Genomic DNA, 7,500 nt, shown 5'->3' with positions numbered 1-7,500 from the left:
GTCACTCAATCGTTTGTGTTCAGTTTTGTGGTAGGTTAAATATTGTAATAGTTTTGTGTGTCAGCGAGGCTGTGTATAGGTATGTATGTATGCGTGTATGTATTATGTATGTATATGAAGTTTTAAAGGAAGCCCAACTATTTACACTACAAAAACCTTATATTTTGAATAACTAATTTATGGATTCTGATCAGTGGTGAATATGGAATGTTGGTGATCCAGAATCCAGAAGTTTGTTATTCGAAATATGGCTTTTGCGCGTAACTAATTCTTTTATGGGCCTTTTCAACTTACAGAACACTGTTAGATTACAGTAAAAGGCACTCATGTATGTATGTATGTATGCATGTATGAATGCACAGAAGCATCGAGAAACGAAGAAACAACGCAGCAGATGCAACAGCAACAGGACAACAACACCTGAGAATTGCAAGGTCGCTTTGAATGCCTCTCAGGAACCCCAGCATTCAATTTTAACCTCCCATTGAAATGCCCACCGTGGCATCTGCATATGACTGCGGCATCGACACAGATGCCGAGAGAGAGAGAGAGAGAGAGAGAGAGAGAGAGAGAGAGAGAGAGAGAGAGAGAGAGAGAGAGAGAGTTCAGACTGGACGAGAATCCCAATCGGAGGAAGATTCGATTCTCGGAATCATTTGCGTCGAATTAATGTTTACATTTCATCTTCGCTCTGTTACTCTGTTTTGATACAGGGGCTGTCTGCCTGCACAGTTATTCGTCTTTTAGATTTACCCCCACGGGAATTGTGATAATGATGATAATACGCGTAATAGTAATAATTACAACAATCATAACATGCAGTCGATACGATTAGTATATCGTCTACCAATACATGCATACATTATATATATATATATATATATATATATATATATATATATATATATATATATATATATATATATATATATATATATATAAATCAACATCCAATCGCGTGTGGAACAGAAATAAATTTCTGACTCACTTCAGGATCGAACCAGGTCTTTCAATTGGAAGGCTCTGTTGGTAGCTCCTTGTCTTGCAAGTCTGAAAGACCTGGGCTCGATTCCAAAGTGAGTCAGAAATATATATATATAATATAATATATATATATATATATATATATATATATATATATATATATATATATATATATATATATATATATATATATATATGAGCAACTGAGAAATAAATATATTAATGACTGACACATATTATCTGCATTCCTCACAAAGTCCAGCAAAACCAAAGGTGACGCAGGAAGGCGTAAACATAAAATACCGGAAATATTTCCGGTGAGCTTTTAAGAAGAAGCGAATTGAATAATGAAAGTCTGAATCAACGATATTTAGGCGCTCTATATTCCGAACAGCCTCCTCCATCAAAGGCGATTCTGTACAGTGTAGAACAATTAGTGCTGGGAATTCATTCCCGAACGTCATGATGGTTGAATGTTGTCACGGTCAGAAGATTCCGGCAGGAATAAGTGACTCAGTTATTTATTCCAGTGATTCCTGTTTGATTGGTTTATAAAAATTCCTCTGCAAAGCCAAGCACTGTTTGGGCACTTCCAGCCATTCAGTGCTTAAGACCGTGAAAAGAAGGAGTTAGAGTGGTTGGACAGCAATATGGAACAAAGAATAGAAAAGATTATAGAATTTAGGCCAAAGGCCAAGCGCTGGGGTCTATGAGGTCGTTCAGCGCTGAAAGGAAACTGAAAGTAAAAAGGTTTATTTAAAGGCGCAACAGGAGGAAAACCTTTAGCAGTTGCTCTTTGAATCATTATTGTCAGGAGAGCGTTGAGGAAAGTCAGATGGAAGAAAGAATATGAACGGAGGTACAGTAAAAGGAATAAAAGCGGGTGCAGCTATTTGGCAATGGGATGCTGTAAACTACCTTTATGTGATGCCTACAGTGCACCACGTAATGTGCATTGACGGCAGTAGCCCCCGAGGGGCAGTGATTCCTGATGTAATTGGGTCTGATTTATGAATTATGAATAATGCATAGTTATTACAAATTAAAACTATAATTAAAAATGTAAATCAAAAGTAAAATTAAAAATCAAAATCAAAATTATTAAAATTAGGATTGAAATCCAAATTAAAATGAAAAATATAAACTAAACTTAAAAATAAAAATTAAAATGCTCTATTAGTCATCATTTCATACTCACAAAAGACTAAATTTGGGTACAGAATATTAAATAAAAACCTAAGCTTACATTGAAATAAAATATAAAACAAACAGAAAAATAAATTCCACGACAATTGCCAGTGACTGCATGCTTGCAAGCACTGAAATCGAATGACTAAAATCATTCCATTTGAACAGTCAGCGTCAACACAGGAAGCAATTGCAAGGCAGCGTTTATGCACCGCCCACAAACACTTGAAAGAGCCACATGGGCGTGTCTCCTTGAGCACATGTCTCATCCCACGCATCCTGGAAGAAGCCTCAGGAGTCCTTCTGGAATAAGAGACGAAGGATTCCCTTCAGTTTTCCCTGAAGGACTCTGTGTTGGTGGGAAGCGAGAATAGGGAAGGACGGCCTTTATTCTCATGGGAGCTATAAAGTAAAAGTGCTTGAACACACGCCCATTGTATTCCTGAGAGAGAGAGACTAGAAGGGTTGGTCGAAGCATTAGAGACATCAGAAATAAGTTCACGCTCCCAGGAGCAGGGAAGGTTGGGCATAAAAAAAAAGTGAATAAATAAAATGTAGAAAAAGCTGAGTGGAACTGACTCCATTTTCTCGCGACGTTTTAACACTAATTGCCTTGTTAATTACTTCCGGAAATAGACTTCTTTGGTAGCCACTAGCAATTGTCGTGGAATTTATTTTCAATTTGTTTTATCTTCTGTTCTAGGACGAACTTATGAATGTATAATAGTTCTATCTGTTTTGCGTATTGTCTCTCTATAGTGATATCAGCTTCGACTTACAGTCATAAAACAAATTAAATATGTATAGCAATTTTATCTGCATATGCAAATAAACTCTGGAAGCAGAACAATAGATTTGGGTTATTGGAAAGACCAAAAATTCTTTGAGTAAAAAAAGTACATCGCATGTTTTGTCAACTTGCCAAGAAAATATATATGGCCTTTTCTCGGTGGAATTAGGTTTATATTTTGCCCCTGTTTCTTTTTATGCCTACAAGAATTTCCATAAGTGCAAATAACTTACTCCCAAGGATGGGATGAACGCAGTACTAAGGTGAAAAGCGCCAGTGGAAATTCTGACGCTACGCTTTCCCCTAGAGAAGTTTTAGTTCCCTTCAAATCCGTTGATACGTTTCGATACTCAGCGATTCCTGAAGAAATCTGACCTTGCACTCAAAACCAGCCTTCGATCTCTCTCCTGTGAAGGACTTTGCAAACCGGAATCCCACGTTTGAAGTCCAAAGGTGATGAAAGTCCACTTGGAGATAATCTCTCGAGAGTCTTTTATTCACATTTCACAAGGGTTAATTCTCTACAATATCGATGAGGGTCTCGACGGTAAATTGCAAAAGAAGATTCTAATTTGCTTTCTTTATGCAATGTCGAGTGGAGATGGATAATTTAAATGACTTCTCTCTCGTCTTTTCCTGTAAACTCGTTCCTCCTCTTCCTCACTTTCTGTCTTGATTTGTAAACTATCCATTGCTTCTGAAATATATGAGATTAATATATATTAATATTTATTGGCTATTTTCAAACCTCAAGAAGGGAGAAAGAGAATCAATATACAATTCATCATAGATGAAACAGACAGGAATCTCTCTCTCTCTCTCTCTCTCTCTCTCTCTCTCTCTCTCTCTCTCTCTCTCTCTCAATAGACGGATAGATATATAGACAGGTTGATAATGAATTTCGTAGAGGCTCAGAAAAGTCTTCATGACTTCGAGTGGAACGTGACCTCAACTTCTGTGGTAAATAACGTCGATGGATTACACTCTGTTATATTACCATGTTAAATGTAATCATCGATTTCAAGGTTTGAAAGAACAAATTACCTTTATTATCAATTAAGTCATTCCCTTTTCTTTGTCCTGATATAAATATTAAGGTTAATTAGTCAATCAGCAACCCCATAATCTGTTAATATCTTCTTGGTGACATCAAAGAGACGCCTCCATTTGTTCCTCAATTAATGAACTCTGATGCCTTGAAATAATTCAACATAATTCTCATTTAAATATTTAAGAGTAACTTCTTAACTGCTAAACATAAAGTGTGAGAAGACATTTAATATTTTCCTACCATGAATATTACCATTACCATTTCCCTCGCTCCCATAAATACCATACTGGAATGTACCTTTTCCCATGAGCCTTCCGGTTCAGGTCAAAGTGAAATTGAATCTGTTTTGGTTACAAATCTAAGACTGAAATTCTGGCCGAAGCTGCGTCCGAAATACCTGGGGACTGCCGTCATAAAGATTATGAAATCTGTTTCTTGTAATTTAATTTTTAAGTGTAATTGGAAAGGAAATGTCATTAATTACTCAGGGAAAATATCGCAGTTATATTTCCGCCAGTGACACAAATTAAAGGAAGACAAAAGGGTAAGGGCAGAGCTAGGGTAACAACATAGGTAAGGGTAGGGCAAGATAAGAATAAGGGTCAAGTTAAGGTACAGGTAAGGATAAGGGTAAGGCTAGGTAAGGGAATGAATAAGAGTATGGTTAAGGTTGAAAGGTAACATCATAGTTAAGGATAAGAACAAGCTTAAGATTAAGGTAAAAGCTACGGGCAAGTCAATGTTACGAGGCAAGGGTAAGGAGAATGTAAGAATAAGAGCAAGGGTAAGGGCAAGGGAAATTGTAAAGGAAAAGGTAAGGGCAGAGTAAGGGCAGGAAATGGTAAAGTTTAGGGCAAGGGAAATGGTAAAGGAAAGGTTTAGGGCAAGGGAATGGTAAAGAAAAGGGTAAGGGCAAGGGAAATGTGAAGGAAAAGGTAAGGGCAAGGGAAATGGTAAGGGCAAGAGAAATGGCAAGGGCAAGGGAAATGGTAAAGGAAAGGTTTAGGGCAAGGGAATGGTAAAGGAAAGGGTAAGGGTAAGGGAAATGGTAAGGGCATGGGAAATGGTAAGGGCAAGGGAAATGGTAAAGGAAAGGTTCATGACAAAGAAATGGTAGAGAAGGAAATGGCAAGGGCATGGGAAATGGTAAGAGGAAAGGTAGAACCAAGGAAATGGTAGAGGAAGGTAGAGACAGAGGGAGATGGTAAAGGAAAGGTAAGGGCAAATGGTAGAGGAAAGGGGTAGGAGACAGGGAAATGGTGAGAAAGGTAAGGGCAAGAAATGGTAGAGAAGAGGGTAAGGGCAAGGGAAATGGTAAGGAAAGGTTTAGGGCAAGGGAATGGTAAAGGAAAGGGTAAGGGCAAGGGAAATAGTAAAGGAAAAGGTGAGGGCAAGGGTAAGGGAAAGGGTAAGGGTAGAAGGAACGCGACCAGAAAGTACCCATCCATTCTCCTTCCTTCGCCGTGACAGTTACACGAGGACCTTTCTCTCTCTCTCTCTCTCTCTCTCTCTCTCTCTCTCTCTCTCCAGCTGTAGAAATGTTTCTCGGTAAATGAGATTTATTTCCTTGGGGAAATGATCCTCATCTTTCACGAGAAAGTTCGGTTTTCCTCTGGACTCTCTCTCTCTCTCTCTCTCTCTCTCTCTCTCTCTCTCTCTCTCTCTCTCTCTCAAATTATAGTTCTGTCAACTGTTCCAGTGCGACCGCCTCCTTGTGCTTAAGGTCGTGCTTGTTGTATGCTTGTTAATCATTACAATAATATATCCAATAATATACGTTCGTCCTTTGTTACTTATAAGATAAAGACAGTTATCGCTCTTTTATCAAAATTGATTTATATACCACAATAATCATGTCATCAAATTCGATACCGTATTGAGTGAGAGTTAATTCAAATACTGAACTTCCATTCAACCGTATTTTTCCCCCAACACAAACAACCGAACGCCAATTGTGAAACGTTCATTCATTCAAAAAAATGTTATTCATTCATTCACATAAAAGGCGAATGGTGCAGGAATTTGTGGCAACTGACTTTCACAAATCATTTCGTTCTCATGCAGTGGTCTTTTGCCTCATTCAGGGTTATAAACTGTCGTTAAGTGATGGTTTGCGGGGTGCTGGTTCCCGCTCGTTCCCTTTGTGGATTGCCTCCTTACCTTCAAGTTTTTTTGTTTGATGTTCTCGTCGGTGAGCTGCCGTTTTCTTTCGTCAGTCGGGTCTGGTAAAAGGCAGCAAAAGTAGCGATGGCAGCAGCAGCAGGCAATTTTTGGAGTCGACGTTGGTCGAGTTTTTGAGCAACAAATTAGACACGGCGAAGTGGAGCACGACGTAGAGGTGGAGTGTGACCATGGTAGTCGATGTGACCTGGCTTTGCTCATCTTTGACTGTTAGCGTGAGGCTGTCCTGACGTCTCCATCGGGTATTCTGGTTTGTGGGGTCTTGTCCTGTTGTTGCAGCTGAGGGCTGTCTTGGTGACCCGATGGAGGACGTATGTTTGGTATTTTTCTGCCTCTGTTGTTTATTTTTGCCTTTTTTTTTAAGCTACTTTTTGTTTATTTTAACTGGATTTTTGTTTTAGTGCTGCCTTTTGGCTTTTTGTATTTATGGTTTTATCTTTTGCCAGACCACAACTCACTTGTAAATATTATAAATAAATTAATATTAAGCTCATTTTATTGTTTTTGTTGTTTTCCCCTCCTTTGTTTGTTGCATCTGCCGTCAGTCATGACAGCCCCGTCCTGAGTATATTAAAGAACCTGCATAACGACCCACTCGGGTCGTTACAATGGCGACCGTGACAGGATGGCTCTGTTTTGGCTGGCGGGGTTGTTACGGCATTGGAGGGGATCATGAGTGTAAAAAAAAAAAAAAATAATCTTTTTTTTTTTTAGGTGGGGAGGTGTCACGTTAAGTTATGGTTTGCAGGAACTGCTGGTTCCCACTCGTTCCAATGGATTACTGCCTCACTTACCTTCAAGTTTTTGTTTTGATGTTCTCGTCGGTGAGCTGCCGTTTTTCTTTTCGTCAGTCGGGTCTGGTAAGGCAGCAAAAGTAGCGGCGATGGCAGCAGCAGCAGGCAGTTTTGGAGTCGACGTTGGTCCGAGTTTTTGAGCAACAAATTGGAACGCGGCTACGAGTGGAGCCTGACGTGGGGTGGAGTGTGACCATGAGTAGTCGTGTGACCACAGGCTGCTCATCTTTGATGACAACGTAGGGCTGTCCTGACGTCTCCATCAGGGTATTCTGGTTTGTGGGGTCTTGTCCCTGTTGTGCAGCTGAGGGCTGTCTTGGTGACCCGATGGAGGACGTATGTTTGGTATTTTTTCTGCCTGCTGTTGTTTATTTTTGCCTTTTTTTTTTTTTAAAGCTACTTTTTTTTGTTTATTTTAACTGGATTTTGTTTAGTGCTGCCTTTTGGCTTTTTTGTGTTATGGTTTATCTTTTTGCCAGACCTGACTCACTTATCAAATATTATAAATAAGT

The sequence above is a fragment of the Macrobrachium rosenbergii genome, chromosome 15 (assembly GCF_040412425.1).
Source record: "Macrobrachium rosenbergii isolate ZJJX-2024 chromosome 15, ASM4041242v1, whole genome shotgun sequence".
In the NCBI taxonomy this organism is placed as follows: Eukaryota; Metazoa; Arthropoda; class Malacostraca; order Decapoda; family Palaemonidae; genus Macrobrachium; species Macrobrachium rosenbergii.
The sequence above is the reverse complement of the archived record's forward strand: the minus strand, read 5'-3'. Positions refer to the sequence as shown.